The 21,942-nt window shown below is 41.7% G+C and overlaps 1 protein-coding gene across 4 annotated transcripts in view; it reads left to right on the forward strand.

The window, feature by feature from the left end:
• LOC139749887 (E3 ubiquitin-protein ligase SH3RF3-like) overlaps positions 1 to 21,942 on the forward strand; it is a 406,578-nt gene that overhangs the window by 32,844 nt on the left and 351,792 nt on the right. The window contains exon 1 of one of the 4 annotated variants that reach the window (XM_071664270.1): positions 13,823 to 13,973. The exons of the other annotated variants lie outside the window; for them this stretch is intronic. The gene's annotated coding sequence lies outside the window, so the exon portion shown is untranslated. Of the gene's footprint in view, positions 1 to 13,822; positions 13,974 to 21,942 lie in introns of those variants that run through there. 4 annotated transcript variants of the gene reach the window in all.

The following is a 21,942-nucleotide window of genomic DNA, read 5'->3' on the forward strand; positions in this document are numbered from 1 at the left end:
TATAATGAACTGAAACCACAGCTCCCTTTCCACATACAGGCCCAACAACATTTTCCATGGTTTACCCCAAATGCTTCACAAGCCCTGGTTCAATCCATATTCACAGCAGGTCCACCCCAGTATACCACATCGTTCCAATTCACTCTATTCCTTGCATGACTTTCATTGTTTCACATGCATAATCCACATCCAGGCCCCACAAAACTTTCCATGGTTTACCTCAGACGCTTCGCATGCCTTGGGTTAATCCATTGACAGCACGTCGACCCCGGTATACCACATCGTTCCAATTCACTCTATTCCTTGCACGCCTTTCACCCTCCTACATGTTCAGGCCCAGATCGCTCAAAATCTTTTTCACTTCATCCTTCCACCTCCAGTTTGGTCTCCCACCCCTCCTCGTTCCCTCCACCTTTCACACATATATCCTCTTGGTCAATCTTTCCTCACTCATTCTTTCCATGCGACCAAACCATTTCAAAACACCCTCTTCTGCTCTCTCAACCACACTCTTTTTATTACCACACATCTCTCTTACCCTTTCATTACTTACTTGATCAAACCACCTCACACCATATATTGTCCTCAAACATCTCATTTCCAACACATCCACCCTCCTTCACATAACCCTATCTATAGCCCAAGCCTCACATCCATATAACATTGTTGGAACAACTATTCCTTCAAACATACCCATTTTTGCTTTCTGAGATAATGTTCTCGCCTTCCTCACATTTTTCAACGCTCCCAGAACTTTTGCCCCCTCCCCACCCTGTGACTCACTTCTACTTCCATGGTTCCATCGACTGCCAAATCCACTCCCAGATATCTAAAACACTTCTTCCTCCAATTTTTCCTCATTCAAAATTACCTCCCAATTGACTTGTCCCTCAACCTTACTGTACCTAATGACCTTGCTCTTATTCATATTTACTCTCAGCTTTCTTCTTTCACACACTTTACCAAACTCAGTCACCAGCTTCTGCAGTTTCTCACCTGTATCAGCCACCAGCGCTGTATCATCAGTGAACAACAACTGACTCACATCCCAAGCTCTCTCATCTGCAACAGACTGCATACTTGCACCTCTCTCCAAAACTCTTGCAGTCACCTCCCTAACAACCCCATACATAAACAAATTAAACAACCATGGCGACATCACGCACCCCTGCCGGAAACCGACATTCGTTGAGAACCAATCACTTCCTTTCTTCCTACTCATACACATGCCTTACATCCTAAATAAAAACTTTTCACTGTTTCCAACAACTTGCCTCCCACACCATATACTCTTAATACCTTCCACAGAGCATCTCTATCAACTCTATCATATGCCTTCTCCAGATCCATAAATGCTACTTACAAAACCATTTGCTTTTCTAAGTATTTCTCACATACATTCTTCAATGCAAACACCTGATCCACACATCCTCTACCACTTTTGAAACCACACACCTCTTCCCCAGTCTGATGCTCTTTACATGCCTTGACCCTGTCACTCAATACCCTCCCATATATTTTCCCAGGAATACTCAAACTTATACCTCTGTAATTTTGCCACAGTATCATCTAACACATTCAACAAACCTTCAAAATACTCACTCCATCTCCTTCTCACATCACCACTACTTATTACCCCCCATTAGCCCCCTTCACCGATGTTTCCATTTGTTCTGTAGTCTTACGCTCTTTATTTACCTCCTTCCAAAACATCTTTTTATTTTTCCTAAAATTTAATGATACTCTCTCACCCCAACTCTCATTTACCCTCTTTTTCACCTCTTGCACCTTTCTCTTGACCTCCAGTCTCTTTCTTTTATACATCTCCCAGTCATTTGCACTATTTCCCTGCGAAAATTGTCCAAATGCCTCTCTCTTCTCTTTCACTAATAATCTTACTTCTTCATCCCACCACTCACTACCCTTTCTAATCTGCCCACCTCCCACGCTTCTCATGTTACAAGCATCTTTTGTGCAAGCCATCACTGCTTCCCTAAATACATCCTTTTCCTCCCCCACTCCCCTTACATCCTTTGCTCTCACCGTTTTCCATTCTGCACTCACTCTCTCCTGGTGCTTACTCACACAGGTCTCCTTCCCAAGCTCACTTACTCTCACCACTCTCTTCACCCAACATTCTCTCCACTTTTCTGAAAACCCCTACAAATCTTCACCTTCACCTCCACAAGATAATGATCAGACATCCCAGTAGTTGCACCTCTCTGCACATTAACATCCAAAAGTCTCTCTTTCACATGCCTATCAATTAACACATAATCCAGTAATGCTCTCTGGCTATCTTTCCTACTTGCATACATATACTTATGTATATCTCTCTTTTTAAACCAGGTATTCCCAATCACCAGTTCTTTTTCAGCACACAGATCTACAAGCTCATCACCATTTCCATCTACAACACTGAACACTCCATGTACACCAATTATTCCTTCAAATGCCACATAACTCACCTTTGCATTCAAATCACCCATCACTATAACTCGGTCTCGTGCATCAAAACTGCTAACACACTCACTCAGCTGCTCCCAAAACACTTGTCTCTCATGATCTTTCTTCTCATGCCCAGGTGCATAGGCACCAATAATCACCCACCTCTCTCCATCCACTTTCAGTTTTACCCATATCAATCTAGAGTTTATTTTCTGACACTATCACATATTCCCACAACTCCTGTTTAAGGAGTAGTGCTACTCCTTCCTTTGCTTTTGTCTTCTCACTAACCCCTGATTTTACTCCCAAAACATTCCCAAACCACTCTTCCCCTTTACCCTTGAGCTTCTTATCACTCAAGAGCCAAAACATCCAGGTTCCTTTCCTCAAACATACTACCCATCTCTCCTTTTTTCTCATCTTGATTACATCCACACACATTGACACCCCAATCTGAGCCTTCGAGGAGGATGAGCACTTCCTGCGTGACTCCTTCTTCTGTCTCCCCTTTTCGAAAGTTTAAATACAAGGAGGGGAGGGTTTCTAGCCCCCGCTCCCGTCCCCTTTAGTCACCTTATATGCCACGTGGGGAATGCGTGGGAAGTATTCTTTCTCCCCTATCCCCAGGGTTAAAATATATATGTCGTATTTCAATTTTCTAAAAAGGGAAACAGACGGAGTTATGCAGGGAGTGCTCATCCTCCTCGAAGGCTCAGATTGGGATGTCTAAATGTGTGTGGATGTAACCAAGATGAGAAAAAAAGGAGAGATAGGTAGTATGTTTGAAGAAAGGAATCTGGATGTTTTGGCTCTGAGTGAAACGAAGCTCAAGGGTAAAAGGGAAGAGTGGTTTAGGAATGCCTTGGGAGTAAAATCAGGGTTTGGTGAGAGGACAAGAGCAAAGGTAGGAGTAGCACTACTCCTGAAACAGTTGTGGGAGTATGTGATAGAGTGTAAGAAAGTAAATTCTAGATTGATATGGGTTAAACTGAAATTGGATGGAGAGAGATGGGTGATTATTGGTGCCTATGCACCTGGTCATGAGAAGAAAGATCATGAGAGGGAAGTGTTTTGGGAGCAGTTGAGTGAGTGTGTTAGAAGCTTTGATGCCCAAGACCGAGTTATAGTGATGGGAGATTTGAATGCAAAGGTGAGTAAAGTGGAAGTTGAGGGTATGATTGGTGTACACGGGGTATTCAGTGTTGTAAACGGAAATGGTGAAGAGCTTGTAGATTTGTGTGCTGAAAAAGGACTGGTGATTGGGAATACCTGGTTTAAAAAGAGAGCTATACATAAGTATACGTATGTAGGTAGGAGAGATGAGCGTTATTGGATTACATGTTAATTTCTAGGCGTTTGAAAGAGAGACTTTTGGATGTTAATGTGCTGAGAGGGGCAACTGGGGATGTCTGACCATTATCTTGTGGAGGCAAAGGTGAAGATATGTAGAGGTTTTCAGAAAAGAAGAGAAAATGTTGGGGTGAAGAGAGTGGTGAGAGTAAGTGAGCTTGGAAAGGAGTTGATAGAGATGCTCTTTGAAAGGTATTAAGAATATAATGTGTGGGAGGCTAGTTGCTAGAAGCAGTGAAAAGTTTTTATCGAGGATGTAAGGTTTGTGTACGAGTAGGAAGAGAGGAAAGTGATTGGTTCTCAGTGAATGTCGATCTGCGAAAGGGGTGCGTGATGTCTCCATGGTTGTTTAATTTGTTTATGGATGGGGTTGTTAGGGAGGTGAATGCAAGAGTTTTGGAGAGAGGTGCAAGTATGCAGTATGTTGTGGATGAGAGAGCTTGGGAAGTGAGTCACTTGTTGTTCGCTCATGATACAGTGCTGGTTGCTGATTCGGGTGAGAAACTGCAGAAGCTGGTGACTGAGTTTGGTAAAGTGTGTGAAAGAAGAAAGCTGAGAGTAAATGTGAATAAGAGCAAGGTTATTAGGTACAATAGGGTTAAGGGACAAGTCAATTGGGAGGGAAGTTTGAATGGAGAAAAACTGGAAGAAGTAAAGTGTTTTAGACATCTGGGAGTGGATTTGGCAGTGGATGGAACCATGGAAGCAGAAGTGAGTCACAGGGTGGGGGAGGGGGCGAAAGTTCTGGGAGCATTGAAAAATGTGTGGAAGGCAAGAACATTATCGCAGAAAGCAAAAATGGGTATGTTTGAAGGAATAGTGGTTCCAATAATGTTATATGGTTGCGACGTGTGGGCTATAGATAGAGTTGTGTGGAGGAGGGTGGATGTGTTTTAAATGAGATGTTTGAGGATAGTCTGTGGTGTGAGGTGGTTTGATCGAGTAAGTAATGAAAGGGTAAGAGACATGTTTGGTAATAAAAAGAGTGTGGTTGAGAGAGCAGAAGAGGGCATTTTGAAATGGTTTGGTCACATGGAAAGAATGAGTGAGGAAAGATTGACAAAGAGGATATACGTGTCAGAGGTGGAGGGAACAAGGAGAAGTGGGAGATGAAATTGGAGGTGGAAGGATGGAGTGAAAAAGATTTTGAGCGATTGGGGCCTGAACATGCAGGAGGGTGAAAGGGGTGTAAGGAATAGAGTGAATTGGAACGATGTGGTATACCAGGGTCTATGTGCTGTCAGTGAATTGAAGCAGGGCGTCTGGGGTAAACCATGGAAAGTTTAGTGGGGCCTGGATTTTGAAAGGGAGCCGTGATTTCGATGCATTATACATGACAGCTAGAGACTGAGTGTGAACGAATGTGGCCTTTGTTGTCTTTTCATAGCACTAACTCGTGCGCATGCGGGGGAGGGGGTTGTCATTTCATGTGTGGCGGGGTGGAGACGGGAATGAATAAAGGCAGCAAGTATGAATTATGTACATGTGTGTATATATATATATATATATATATATATATATATATATATATATATATATATATATATATATATATATATATATTATCCCTGGGGATAGGGGATTAAGAATACTTCCCACGTATTCCCTGCGTGTCATAGAAGGCGACTAAAAGGGGAGGGAGCGGGGGGCTGGAAATCCTCCCCTCTCGTTTTTTTTTTAATTTTCCAAAAGAAGGAACAGAGGGGGCCAGGTGAGGATATTCCAAAAAAGGCCCAGTCCTCTTTTCTTAACGCTACCTCGCTAACGCGGGAAATGGCAAATAGTTTAAAAGAAAGAAAAAGATATATATATATATTTATTCTATTTATTTATTTTGCTTTGTCGCTGTCTCCGGTGTTAGCAAGGTAGCGCAAGGAAACAGACGAAAGAAATGGCCCAACCCACCCACATACACGTCCACACATGCAAATATACATACCTATACATCTCAGTGTACACATATATATACACTCACAGACATATACATATAGACACATGTACATAATTCATACTCTCTGCCTTTATTTATTCCCATCGCCACCTCGCCACACATGAAATAACAACCCCCTCCCCCTCATGTGTGCGGGGTAGCGCTAGGAAAAGATAACAAAGGCCCCATTCGTTCACACTCAGTCTCTAGCTGTCATGTAATAATGCACCGAAACCACAGCTCCCTTTCCACATCCAGGCCCCACAGAACTTTCCATGGTTTACCCCAGACGCTTCACATGCCCTGGTTCAATCCATTGACAGCACGTCGACCCCGATATACCACATCGTTCCAATTCACTCTATTCCTTGCACGCCTTTCACCCTCCTGCATGTGCAGGCCCCGATCACTCAAAATCTTTTTCACTCCATCTTTCCACCTCCAATTTGGTCTCCCACTTCTCCTCGTTCTCTCCACCCCTGACACATATACCCCCTTGGTCAATCTTTCCTCACTCATTCTCTCCATGTGACCAAACCATTTCAAAACACCCTCTTCTGCTCTCTCAACCATACTCTTTTTATTTCCACACATCTCTCTCTCCCTTACATTACTTACTCGATCAAACCACCTCACACCACATATTGTCCTCAAACATCTCATTTCCAGCACATCCACCCTCCTTCGCACAACTCTATCCATAGCCCACGCCTCGCAACCATACAACATTGTTGGAACCACTATTCCTTCAAACATACCCATTTTTGCTTTCCGAGATAATGTTCTCGACTTCCACACATTCTTCAAGGCTCCCAGAATTTTCGCCCGCTCCCCCACCCTATGGTTCACTTCCACTTCCATGGTTCCATCCGCTGCCAGATCCACTCCCAGATATCTAAAACACTTCACTTCCTCCAGTTTCTCTCCATTCAAACTTATCTCCCAATTGACTTGACCCTCAACCCTACTGTACCAAATAACCTTGCTCTTGTTTACGTTTACTCTTAACTTTCTTCTTTCACACACTTCACCAAACTCAGTCACCAGCTTCTGCAGTTTCTCACATGAATCAGCCACCAGCGCTGTATCATCAGTGAACAACAACTGACTCACTTCCCAAGCTCTCTCATCCACAACAGACTGCATACTTGCCCCTCTTTCCAAAATTCTTGCATTCACCTCCCTAACAACCCCATCCATAAACAAATTAAACAACCATGGAGACATCACACACCCCAGCCGCAAATCTACATTCACTGAGAACCAATCACTTTCCTCACTTCCTACACGCACACATGCCTTTCATCCTTGATAAAAACTTTTCACTGCTTCTAACAACTTGCCTTCCATACCATATATTCTTAATACCTTCCACAGAGCATCTCTATGAACTCTATCATATGCCTTCTCCAGATCCATAAATGCTACATACAAATCCATTTGCTTTTCTAAGTATTTCTCACATACATTCTTCAAAGCAAACACCTGATCCACCCATCCTCTACCACTTCTGAAACCACACTGCTCTTCCCCAGTCTGATGCTCTGTACATGCCTTCAGCCTCTCAATCAATACCCTCCCATATAATTTCCCAGGAATACTCAGCAAACTTATACCTCTGTAATTTGAGCACTCACTCTTATCCCCTTTGCCTTTGTACAATGGCACTATGCAAGCATTCTGCCAATCCTCAGGCACCTCACCATGAATCATACATACATTAAGTAACCTTACCAACCAGTCAACAATACAGTCATCCCCTTTTTTAATAAATTCCACTGCAGTACCATCCAAACCTGCTGCCTTGCCAGCTTTCATCTTCCGCAAAGGTTTTAGTACCTCTTCTCTGTTTACCAAATCATTTTCCCTAACCCTCTCACTTTGCACACCACCTCAACCAAAACACCCTATATCTGCCACTCTATCATCAAACACATTGAACAAACCTTCAAAATACTCACTCCATCTCCTTCTCACATCACCACTACTTGTTATCACCTCCCCATTTGTGCCCTTCACTGAAGTTGCCATTTGCTCCCTTGTCTTACGCAATTTGTTTACCTCCTTCCGAAACATTTTTTTTTTTTTTTTTTTTTTTTTTTTTTTTTTGCTTTGTCGCTGTCTCCCGCATTTGCGAGGTAGCGCAAGGAAACAGAAGAAAGAAATGGCCCAACCCACCCCCATACACATGTATATACATACATGTCCACACACGCAAATATACATACCTACACAGCTTTCCATGGTTTACCCCAGACGCTTCACATGCCCTGATTCAATCCCCTGACAGCTCGTCAACCCCGGTATACCACATCGATCCAGTTCACTCTATTCCTTGCCCTCCTTTCACCCTCCTGCATGTTCAGGCCCCGATCACACAAAATCTTTTTCACTCCATCTTTCCACCTCCAGTTTGGTCTCCCACTTCTCCTCGTTCCCTCCACCTCCGACACATATATCCTCTTGGTCAATCTTTCCTCACTCATTCTCTCCGTGTGCCCAAACCATTTCAAAACACTCTCTTCTGCTCTCTCAACCACGCTCTTTTTATTCCCACACATCTCTCTTACCCTTACGTTACTTACTCGATCAAACCACCTCACACCACACATTGTCCTCAAACATCTCATATCCAGCACATCCACCCTCCTGCGCACAACTCTATCCATAGCCCACACCTCGCAACCATACAACATTGTTGGAACCACTATTCCTTCAAACATACCCATTTTTGCTTTCCGAGATACTGTTCTCGACTTCCACACATTCTTCAAGGCTCCCAGAATTTTCGCCCCCTCCCCCACCCTATGATCCACTTCCGCTTCCATGGTTCCATCTGCTGCCAGATCCACTCCCAGATATCTAAAACACTTTACTTCCTCCAGTTTTTCTCCATTCAAACTTATCTCCCAATTGACTTGACCCTCAACCCTACTGTACCTAATAACCTTGCTCTTATTCACATTTACTCTTAACTTTCTTCTTTCACACACTTTACCAAACTCAGTCACCAGCTTCTGCAGTTTCTCACATGAATCAGCCACCAGCGCTGTATCATCAGCGAACAACAACTGACTCACTTCCCAAGCTCTCTCATCCACAACAGACTTCATACTTGCCCCTCTTTCCAAAACTCTTGCATTCACCTCCCTAACAACCCCATCCATAAACAAATTAAACAACCATGGAGACATCACACACCCCAGCCGCAAATCTATATTCACTGAGAACCAATCACTTTCCTCTCTTCCTACACGTACACATGCCTTACATCCTCAATAAAAACTTTTCACTGCTTCTAACAACTTGCCTCCCACACCATATATTCTTAATACCTTCCACAGAGCATCTCTATGAACTCTATCATATGCCTTCTCCAGATCCATAAATGCTACATACAAATCCATTTGCTTTTCTAAGTATTTCTCACATACATTCTTCAAAGCAAACACCTGATCCACACATCCTCTACCACTTCTGAAACCACACTGCTCTTCCCCAATCTGATGGTCTGTACATGCCTTCACCCTCTCAATCAATACCCTCCCATATAATTTCCCAGGAATACTCAACAAACTTATACCTCTGTAATTTTATTCTCCCTAAAATTTAATGATACTCTCTCACCCCAACTCTCTTTTGCCCTCTTTTTCACCTCTAGCACCTTTCTTTTGACCTCCTGCCTCTTTCTTTTATACATCTCCCACTCATTTGCATTTTTTCCCTGTAAAAATCATCCAAATGCCTCTCTCTTCTCTTTCACTAATTATCTTACTTCTTCATCCCACCACTCGCTACCCTTTCTAATCAACCCACCTCCCACGCTTCTCATGCCACAAGCATCTTTTGCGCAAGCCGTCACTGCTTCCCTAAATACATCCCATTCCTCTCCCACTCCCCTTTCCTCCTTTGCTCTCACCTTTTTCCATTCTGTACTCAGTCTCTCCTGGTACTTCCTCACACAAGTCTCCTTCCCAAGCTCACTTACTCTCACCACTCTCTTCACCCCAACATTCTCTCTTTTCTGAAAACCCCTACATATATATATATATCTATATGTCTGAGTATCTATAAATATGTATCCGTTGAAATGTAAGGTATGTATATGTGTAAGTATGGACTTGTATGTATATACATGTGTATGTGGGAGGGTTGGGCCATTCTTTCACCTGTTTCCTTGCGCTCCCTCACTAATGCGGGAGACAGCGACAAATTATGATAGATAAATGTAAATGAATATTTTTTCTTGAGGATGTAAGGCATGTGTACAAGCAGAAAGAGAGGAAAGTGAATGGTTCTCAGTGAATGTCAGTTTTTGCCAGGGGTACGTGATGTCTCTATGGTTGTTATATTTGTTTATGGATGGGGTTGTTAGGGAGGTGAATGGAAGAGTTTAGGAGAGAGGGTAAAGTATGGGAAGTGAGTCAGTTGTTTTTTGGTGATGATACAGTGCTGGTCGCTGATTCGGGTGAGAAACTGCAGAAGCTGGTGAATGAGTTTGTTAAAGTGTGTGAAAGAAGAAAGCAGCTGGTGAATGAGTTTGGTAAAGTGTGTGAAAGAAGAAAGCTGATAGTAAATGTGAATAAGAGCAAGGTTATTAGGTTCAGTCGGGTTGAGGGACAAGTCAGTTGGGAGGTAAGTTTGAAAGGAGAAAAACTGGAGGAAGTGAAGTGTTTTAGATATCTGGGAGTGGATTTGGTAGAAGGTGGAACCATGGAAGCAGAAGTGAATCACAGGGTGGAGGAGGGGGTGAAGGTTCTGGGAGCATTGAAGAATGTGTGGAAGGCAAGAACATTATCTCGAAGAGCAAAAATGGGTATGTTTGAAGGAATAGTGATTCCAACAATGTTATATTGTTGCGAGGCATAGGGTTGTGCAGAGGAGGGTGGATGTGTTGGAAATGAGATGTTTGAGAACAATATGTGGTGTGAGGTGGTTTGATTGAGTTTGTAATGAAAAGGTAAGAAAGATGTGTGGTAACAAAAAGAGTGTGGTAACAAAAAGAGTGTGTTTGAGAGAGCAGAAGAGAGTGTATTGAAATGGTTTGGTCACATGGAGAGAATGAGTGAGGAAAGATTGACAAAGAGGATATATGTGTCAAAGCTGGAAGGAATGAGGAGAAGTGGGAGACCAAATTGGAGGTGGAAGGATGGAGTGAAAAAGATTTTGAGCATTCAAGGCCTGAACATACAGGAGGGTGAAAGGTGTGCAAGGAATAGAGTGAATTGGAACAATGTGGTATACCGGGGTCGACATGCCTGTGAATGGATTGAACCAGGGCATGTGAAGCGTCTGGGTTAAAGCATGGAAAGTTTTGTGGGGCCTGGATGTGGAAAGGGAGCTGTGGTTTTGGTGCATTACACATGACAGCCAGAGACTGAGTATGAACAAATGTGGCCTTTTGTCTTTACCTTGCGCTGCCTCACAGGGGGAGGGGGGATGCTGTTTCATATGTGGCAGGGTGGCGATGGGAATGAATAAAAGCAGCAAGTATGAATATGTTCATGTGTATATATGTTTATGTCTGTGTATGTATATGTATGTATACGTTGAAATGTATAGGTATGTGTATGTGCATGTGTGGGCATGTATGTGGGTGAGTTGGGCATTTTGTTTGTCTGTTTCCTTGCACTGACTTGCTAACACAGGAAACAGCGACAAAGTATAATGAAAAAAATAATAATATATATTACACTTGATTGCCATCTCCTGCATTAGCGAGTTAGTCTAAGGAAACAAAGGAGGAATAGCCCAACACATAATATACACATGTATATACATAAACGCCCACACACGCACATTTATGTACATATACATTTCAACATGTACATACATATGCAGACATATACATATGTACATATTCATACTTGCTGCCTTCATCTATTCCCATCACCACCCCGCCACACATGAAATAGCATTCCACACACCCCCCTCCAGCAATATAGCACCAGGATTACAGACAATTAGGCCACATTAGTTCACACTCAGTCTCTAGCTGTCGTGTGTAATGCACAGAAACCAGAGCTCCCTTTCCACATCCAGGCTCCACAGACCTTTCCATGGTTTACCCCAAACGCTTCACGTGCTCTGGTTCAATCCATTGTATTGACCCTAGTATACCACATCGTTCCAATTCACTCTATTCCTTGCACGCGTCTCACCCTCCTGTATGTCCAGGCACCGATCACTCAAAATCTTTTTCACTCTATCCTTCCACCTCCAGTTTGGTCTCCTGCTTCCCCTTGTTCCCTTCACCTTGACACATATTTCCTCTTTGTCAATCTTTCCTCTCATTCTCTCTATATGTCCAAGCCATTTCAACACACCTTCTGCTCTCTCAACCACTCTGTCTTTATTTCCACACATCTCACTTACCCTTTCATTACTTACTCGATCAAACCAACTCACACCACATATTGTCCTCCAACATTTCATTTCCAACACATTCACCCTCCTCCATATAACCCTATCTATAGCCCATGCCATCTATCCATATAACATTGTTGGAACTACCATTCCTTCAAACACACCCATTTTAGCTCTTCGAGATAACATTCTCTCATTCCACACATTCTTCATTGCTCCCTGAACCTTCACCCCCTCCCCTACCCTGTGATTCACTTCAGCTTTCATGGTTGTATCCGCTGCTCAGTCCACTCCCAGATATCTAAAACACTTCAATTCCTCCAGTTTTTCTCCATTGAAACTTTCATCCCAGTTAACTTGTCTTCAACTCTACTGAACCTAATAACCTTGCTCTTATTCACATTTGCTCTCAACTTTCTCCTTTCACACACTTTTCCAAACTCAGTCACCAACTTCTGCAGTTTCTCACCCGAATCAGCCCCCAGAACTGTATCATCAGCAAACAACAACTGACTCTTTTCTCAGGCCCTCTCATCTCCAAAAGACTGCATACTTGCCCCTTTCTCCAAAACTCTTGCATTTACCTCAAACATCCCATCCATAAACAAATTAAACAATCGTGGGGACATCACACACCCCTGCCATAGACCAGCATTCACTGGGAACCAAGCACTCTCCCCTCTTCTTACTCATAAACGTGCCTTACATCCTTGGTAAAAACTTTTCACTGGTTTAGCAACTTACCTCCCATACCATAGACTCTTACAACCATCCACAAAGCATCTCTATCAACCCTATCATATGTCTTCTCCAGATCCATAAATGCTACACACAAATCCATCTGTTTTTCTAAGTATTTCTCACATACATTCTTCAAGCAAACACCTGATCCACACATCTTCTACCACTTCTAAAACTACACTGCTCTTCCCAATACCTTCCTATATTATTTGCCAGGAATACTCAACAGACTTATGCCTCCGTAGTTTGAACACTCACCTTTATCCCTTTTGCCTTTGTACAGTGACACTATGCATGTATTCTGCCAATCCATAGGCACTTCACCATGGTCCATACATACAATGAATATCCTTACCAACCAATCAACACCACAGTCACCCTCTTTTTCAATAAATTCCCCTGCAGCACCATCCAAACCCAATGCCTTGTCAGGTTTCATCTTCCACAAAGCTTCCACTACCTCTTCTCTCTTCAACAATCCATTCTCCCTGACCCTCTTACTTTGCACACCGCTCTAACCAGAACTCCTTATATCTGCTACTCTGTATCATCAAACATATTCAGCAAGCCTTCAAAATACTCACTCCATCTCCTCACTTCATCACTACCTGTTATTACTTCCCCACATACATATTTGCCATTTCCCATGTTAGCAAGGTATTGTTAGGAACAGAGGACTGAACCTTAGAGGGAATATCCTCACTTGGCCCCCTTCTCTGTTCCTTCTTTTGAAAAAAAAAAAAATGAGGAGGGATTCCCATTTGTATGTATAATTGGCATTACCAGACTGCCTGCATGGCAGCACACCAAGAGAGAAAGTTACCTTCAGATAGGTTGTATTATTGTTATTGGATAAAAAGGAATACATTCTTGAGTGTTGTTTATAGCATCAAATGGGTAAAATGTAGGAAGAGACTTTGAAAGCGATAGTCTGGAATTTATTCTTCTCATTCAGTTTTGACAGTCTTCTTCTGGAGAATAATGAGAGATCTTGACAGGTACACAAGCTTATATACAAAACTGGTGGACCAAGGAAGTGGACACAGAAGAGTCGCTGCCTGATTGGTCCATTACTTGTGCTCGCCTGCTGTAAAGTGGCCAACCACAGAGCACCAATTCTGCCGCTGCTTTAGCCCAGGTGGTGCTACCCAATTTAGTGTTATTGTTTCTCTGAACAGCAATATGGGCTGCTTCCCTGTCTTTTTGTCAACCTCATGGTGTAGAATCTTTTCATCTCTCCATCTTGGCAAGTATCCGTCTTCATCCACTTGTACCACCAAAGCATTGATGTTGCAGTGGTACCTGACGTCAGCTAAGTTTTCTTGCAGCCTCATGCCCAGTGCCCGTGATACCTATTGCATGGAACCTCGTATACTATTGTTTATGTTCTGTGTTTTTTGTAAGTCCTCATGGTATCTCTTATCTTCAGAACTTATATGGTTGATACATCCTCGAATGTTGTTTGTAAAATTTTGTTGATGTGTTACTTTCCATGAGTTAGGAACTATGAAGCATCTCTTTCTTATTTTTTCCTATCATCCCTAGTGCCTTTCCTTTGAGTTTAATGAACAGGTCTTTGGGGTAATCCAGTTTTGTGAACAACTTTATAACTTCACTGCTTAAGACTTGATCCCGTTACTAGGTACTTGATAATTAGTGTAAACATTAGGGATACCTCAGGAAGGAGGGCAGGATATTCACAAGAAGAGCAAAAAGGAACATGATGAGATCTGATGACAGTAGGAGACTATTATATCTTCTTGAAGAGGCTTCCTGTACTCCCTTGCTTATGGGATACCTAAGGTGCAAAAAACATGGCATTCCTATGCATTTGATAACCTCAGGGGTAGGAGGCACAAATTGCCCTACATCAGTATTCCAGTAGCAAAGATAAAGAGATGGTCTGCAAGCCTTTTCTGCTAGTAAGGGAAGAGAGCATGCATTAGTGGGGCCCAGTGATGTAGTGGTTCTTGGAAGTATTTACTTAGGCATATTGAAGAGTAGAAAGGGAGAAACATATGTAGGATTGGCTCTTTTAAAGGGCTTTTGTTTATTTTACCATGAGAGGCAGTTGCCTTTCAGAATATCTAAGCTTAGACTATTGTCACCATCCATACAGTTCCATCACCAAAGAAAGTAAAGTGACGTAGTTGTAGGCAAGTAATATAGTGAGTTGCATACTAAGACTTTTGAGTGAGATTAAAACTGAAGGAAAAAGCTGCTATTAGGCAGCTCAGAAGGGAACTTTTGGTTGAAAATTGGGGAAAAAGTTTTCAGTTGTTATGGGCCTTAAAGAAATCAACAACATTCCTAGTATATGTAGAACAGTATAAGACCACTATCCCTATGGAACTAAGAAAGAGAAGTACTTAAGAGCACAAATTAGAACAGAATGAAGAAAACCAGATGAAAATTTGAACAAAACAATAAAGAAAGATGAAAATATGAATTGACTGGTACATTCTCACAATCATCAGCATGGCTGGGATATTGCTTTTGGTCATTTTTAAGTAAAAAGAAAAGACAAACATTACTTTTCTTAGCCACCTAGAAAGACATTAAAGTCAAGAAATAATGGACAAAACACTCATTTTGTGTAGTTGACAGCCAGCCAGTTGATTTCAGACATCATCATCTATTCAGACTTAGAATGAATAACAACAAAATTGGAAATATAGAAAAAAAATTGAATGTATGACAGGGAATGATGAATATGAGTTTAGAGGGATTATCAGAGAACAGTGGAGTCAGTGGGGTATTAGAGAAGCACCTGACAAATGAGAGTCATCAGAGTATGGAAGTTGTACATAAGTTTATTTAGAGAATATGCCACTTGGAGGAAGAGATAGAGACACTAGGGGATATAGCTAAGGAACATGAAGTAGAGGAACTATATAATTTGCCAGGGAACTTAGCAAAATTAAGGCACTGGGAAAGGCTGTCATCATAGGGAAGGATAATTTCGAGAAGGCAAGGAATAACAGGCAAGAGCTTAGAGCTGATCTTGTGACTGAAGACCACAAAGCGAATGAATTGGAATCTAGAAATGATGAATTAGATAGCCAAGTAAAGGGTAATTCTAGGACTGGGGAAAACAGAGCTAAAAAGACAGGAGAGGAACCAGGTCATAGGGATACTGCAGCTTCTGAAACAGGGAGGCAGAGTGGAGTACTTGATTGGATTACCAAAGAGGCTGTTTGGTCATTCAGAGGTAAAGTGACAGTTGAAGTTAACTGCAAAACTGAAGAGATGTAAGAAGAACCAAGGTTAAGGGATACTGAAGATTCTGATGTATATAATCAGACCGTAGTGCTGGATAGGATTGTCAGAGAGGTTGAATATAAAGTCGGACATGATGCTAGTTGAAGTTTGTAGTATGATGAATGGGAGTTATAAGAAGGCACATGCAATTCAAGATTGCTGTAAGATGATGAAAAAAACAGATTTTGACTAGCTAATAGATAAGGAAAATTACATGGCACAATTGCAATAGGAGTTAATGGAAAGATGTACCACAGTACAAATGGGACAGTAGGTTACTAGGCACAAGTCGGTGATGATCTTTGGATATGAAGAGAAACATCTTTAGAAATGAGAAGAAAGTAAAGCTAGGGTGCAGAAACAAAACCCAAAGACACTCAACATGATGAAACTTACATTTGCAAGTCAAGAAGTAAAGGAAGTCAGGAGAATGGGATCGTACTGGCAAGATACTAGAAAAACATCTCTAAAGATGACCTTTGACATTGAATTATGTTGTCAGTAGGTGACATAGCAGTCATACAAACTTTTCAGAAGAGTGGAGTTTAAAGAGTGCATGTCAAGAGTGACAAGGTAAGAGAGGAAAGGAAGAGAGCTAGGGAAGGTTGGCAATAGGCAAAATATGAGAGGGATCAGATCATTCTGGAGGAGGAACATCACAGGGGAGGACCAAATTAACTAGTGACATATGCTGTAGACTAAAGATTCTGTATACCAATGTAGATGAACAAGTAGCAAATGATGAGGAGCTAGAATTCAAAGACCACATCAGGGATAGCAAACTCAGATGTCATTGGAGTGGTAGAGACTGAACTCACAAAGGAACTGAAGCCTAACCTAATATGCCTAGAGGTGTACATGATAACAAGATTAGACTGAGAAGATAAAGGAGGAAAGGGATTGGCTTTCCTTATAAGGGATAACATAGAATTTCTGGAAATAGTCTGGATGGAACCTTCTAATAGCACATCATGGAAGGAAGTGCACATTGGTGCTATTAGTATACAACCCTCTTAGGAACTACAGTGACTCAGAGCACATGTACATCAATAACAGTGAACGAACAGTGAAGATGAGAGGGGACTTTAACTTCAGGGGAACAGACTGGGAGAACTTGGATGTATAGGGGACTTTAACTCCAGGGGAACTGACTGGGAGAACTTAGATGTTCTTGGAGATGGAGACACGAAGATTAAGATTCCTTGAGCGCACAAGATATAGGAAGAATAAAATACCATTACTGCTTAACCTTGTCTTTACACAAAAGATCATGGAAATAGAACACATCAAATATGAAAAACCTATAGGACAGAGTGATTATTTAGTACTTCATTTTGACAATGTGGTGGAGGAGGATGCAAGAAGGGGATCAGAGGAAGCACAGAACCCAAAGAGGAAGCACAGTCGAGGCAACCATGTAGAGTTGATCAAGTTCTTTGTGGGTGTAGATTGGGAAAGGGAGTTCTACAACAGTAATGTAGACCAGTGCTATAGGTAACATGGGACGCTGAAAGACGCGAAAGAATGAAATCAATAGAGGCATGGCTGAAAACAAGATGCCAGAAAGTGAGGAAACTTAGGACTATACTGTGGGGGAGGTCCTCCATCATTGTTGCTGGCTAGCATTAGAAGAGCAAGAAATGAATACTGGAAGGCAAGAAGGGAGGAGGCGAGGAGTTAGAAAGAGCATTGTGGACAGAGCAAAAGATTACCGTAAGCTTTTCCATGTGTTCATCAAGAGCAAACCGTCAGTTAAAGAACATCTAATCAGACTAAAGGATTCAGAGGGAAAGACTGTGAGGAAGATAAGGAGATACAGATACCTTTCAATTTATGCATTAGTTAAAGTCTTGAAAATGGTCGAGTAAAGTAAAAACACTTAAATAGAAATAATGGAGATTAAGAGTTTCATTTTTAATAAAACAGTACTGAATGTTATATCAATGAAAAGCTATGGTATACATGTGCTAGGAAATATAGAATACACCTTTGTTTACTGAAGTTCCTGAATTGCTTGTTGGTACTGACATAGAGGGAGGTGAGTGGAGTTACTGGGGAAGGGAATCGTCTTGGTCAGATGACTTAGTGGGTGAAGGTGGTGGTGGTGATGGTCAAGTGGGTTCAGCTAGTACATTGCTAAATGTTGATGGCTGGTCCTCCTTACAAGTCTCCTTTTTCTTCAGAAAGAAATTTAGTGTTGCCTGTTTATCCTTCATTGTCTTCTCGACTGATGTCATCTAGGACATTTCAGGCCACCTTTGAAATGTGTCTTGTGTTTGAGTCATTCTTGTCAAATATAGTGAGAGTAAGGTCATTGTAATGAAATGCTCGACCTCCTCTTCTCCTACCGCCTACTCCTGGTGTTTCCTTTCCAACTGAACAAGATCTTCATTACAGAGCTCTTCTTTATGCGATTCTAGCAACTCTTCCTCATATCAAGTGCAGCCTCATCAAAGCCGATTTTTTTCTTCATTTCCACAATGTGTGCATGCATTCTTGATATGCCAGTGTTGACATCAAAACCATAGACTCCATAAACAAACTGAGGTCAAAGCTTCTTCCCCACTCAGTTCATACAAATGCTGATCATTTCTTTACAGGCTTCACCAATGATCATGATGGCATCCCTAATGGTGAAGGATTTCTAGAATTCCTAGACATTCATCTGGTCATTCTCTGTAGCCTACCTAAGTTTTCAAATAATCTCCATAAATGTTAAAGTATGCAGATATGGCAAAAGATGGCATTCGTTATCACTGAGAGCTTGCGCAAGTTGATGAATGTGAACATTCAGAACCAGAGCAGATGCGCTAGCTGATCATCGGGGGTTAGATTACAGCACCACCGATAACAGTCTGAAGGCGTACTTTGAGCAGTATGGCAGGATTGTTGAAAGTGGATATTGCCCCTGGTCGAGTGGCTGGATTATAGATATAGTGTCGGACAGAAGAAAGACTACTTTGATGTTCTCACTTAGTAAGGCTCTGTATTGAAATTTGATGGCCAGGGGTATTATTGATAAAAAGGAAAATCTTGAAACTTCTTTACTCCTTCAGCTGTACATGTAGCTTTGCAGCAAAATAATCACCAAAACCTTTGCCTTTTATCATTCCCTTTAGATTAGAATTTTGACATACAGGCTGAGAATTCTTCTTGCATTCCATAAGAGCCCTGGTAATTTCCAAATGGTAGACTATGTATGGTTTAAGCATACATTAACCTTTGGCATTACCCCCACAAGAACTTTTCCTTCTTCTTGGAAGCATGCGTTGTTACATCCCATCCCTTAGAAGGATGAATGTTACAACCCCTCGACTTATCATCCAGTTTCTTTGACGTCTTCTGTTTTCAAAGTATTTAAATCCCTTCTCAACTCCCATATCCTTGAATCTCACAGTTTTCTCTCTGATCACCAGTATAGCTTCCATTAGGCATCATCCATTGATGGTGTTCTTTCCTATCTTACTAATATCTTGACATAGCCAAAGCTTTTGATAGGGTGTGGCATTGGAGTCTTAATCTCTAAGCTCCCTCATTTTGCTCCCTTATCTCTAGCTTCCTCTGCGGCCAATCTGTCCCTGTAGTTTTTGATGGATCAGCATCCCCTCCCCCCTTCTCCGTAAATAGTGGTGTACCTCAAAGTTCTGTCCTAGCCCCTATACTTTTTCTCCTTTTTATTGACAGTATCCTCTCTTCCACAGATAACCAAATGTACTCATATGCTGATGATTCAAAACTGATTTCCTTCACATCCTTGGATTCTACCTCTCTAACATGATCCACATCTCTTCTTGTCAAACTTGCACAAGATATCTCAGTAGGGTAAACAGAATCTGGTTAAGCTTAATGCCTCCAAGATCCAGTTTCTACCCATCTCTATATTGAAAACTCCTTACAGCTTTCCTCTCTCTTTTGATGGTTCTGTAATTTCACCTCTTGATTCAGTGAACGTACATGGTATTACTGTAACATCCACTCTTTCTTGGAAACCCCACATTTTGGAAATAGCTAAGTCTACCTCTGAGAAATTGAGAGGCCTGTTTAGATGTTGAAATTTCTTTTCTTGTTGACAGCTACTCTGTTTATACAAAGGCTCTGTTCATCCTTGTATGGAGTATTGTTCTTACATCTAGGGTGGTTCTAGCTCTGCATCTGTACTGGACAGAGTTAAGTCAAAAGCAGTCTGACATATAAACTCTCCCAGGTCAACTTCTAAACTTCATCCACTTGCCCTATGCCACAATGTTGGTTCAGTTCCCTGTTCTGTAGGTATTACTTTGTTTTCCCCCAAGAGCTGGCTGCTTGTGCACCCCCACCACCAGGTAGACCATGCAATCCCCAGCAAGCTTCTGCATCACATGATTGTTTTATGGCCATTGGCATCTTATTGGGGTGGGGGGGAGTAATAATTGTTTCTCTCTCTACACCTCAATGCTTTGGAACTGTACCCTCTAATGTCTTTCCCAATAATTAAGACCTGAATTATTTTAGAAGACAAGTTTTCTACTTCCTCCAATATTTGTAAATGGTTTTCCGTGTCTCTTCTTTTTTCCTTTCATAATCTTTTTTACATTTCAAGTGAGGCCTGGTCTCGATGTGAGCTTACGTCTGTTACTGTTACTGTTACACGTATTCCATGTGTGTCGTAGAAGGCAACTAAAAGGGAAGGGAGCGGGGGGCTGGAAATCATCCCCTCCCATTTATAATTTTCCAAAAGAAGGAACGGGGAGGTGGACCAAGTGAGGATATACCCTCTAAGGTTCACTCCTCTGTTCTTAATGCTACCTCGCTATTGCAGGATAAGGCGAATGTGTATGAAAATGAATAAGTTGAGAAATAAAGCATGAACCAATCCTTGGCAGCCTTGAATCCTGGTGTGCTCTTCTCTTCTTGGGAAATGTACATTCTCAAAGGCAATCTCTTCCAAAATAATCCAGTCTTGTATATGTTAAAAATGTGTTTAGGAGAATAACCACCTTCCTCAATAATGGTCTTGAGGATACCTGAGAAATTTTTGGGTGCCAAGACATGGTATGTATTCTGGGCCTTTGCTTGTATCACAAGCATGCTGATGGGAACATTTTCATGACTTTGGTGTTTGATCCATTTGCTCAACATTCTTTCCATTCTCTCATTAATTGTACTTTGGAAATATGAGGTCTTAGATACACTGATTAATTTTCCACTGTTGGCAGTCTCCTTAATCTCCTCTGCATTGTCACAAATTGTCTGTAAAGTGTATTCACTAAGTCCAAGGACACGCCTAATATCAGCAGTTTATTTTTCTCTCATAACAGTTGAGCACATTTGTCTTAACCATGCCAGTAATGTCCTTACACTTCTTAACACCCTGGTTCTAGGAGAATTTAAAAGATGCTGTAAAAGCTCTATGCAAGAGGCAAAACAAGTGCAATAATATAATATACTGCAGCACACTGAAGTGCTCTCTGACTTTTAACTATATTCATGTACTGAGTACTATGAGGCACAAAGCTGCATACCCATGCCATGTGTGCCTGCACTTTTCATACTGTGCTAGCAGTGTCATGCCACCTTGCTTCCAGCCCAGTGATGACTGCCTTATTCCAAAGCTCACATAAAATGAAAGAGTGTAAATGAACTGTGCGTGATATTCTTTTTTTTTTTTTTTTTTTTTTTTTTTTTTTTATACTTTGTCGCTGTCTCCCGCGTTTGCGAGGTAGCGCGAGGAAACAGACGAAAGAAATGGCCCAACCCCCATACACACGTACATACACACGTCCACACACGCAAATATACATACCTACACAGCTTTCCATGGTTTACCCCAGACGCTTCACATGCCTTGATTCAATCCACTGACAGCA

This window comes from Panulirus ornatus, chromosome 8 (genome assembly GCF_036320965.1).
Source record: "Panulirus ornatus isolate Po-2019 chromosome 8, ASM3632096v1, whole genome shotgun sequence".
In the NCBI taxonomy this organism is placed as follows: Eukaryota; Metazoa; Arthropoda; class Malacostraca; order Decapoda; family Palinuridae; genus Panulirus; species Panulirus ornatus.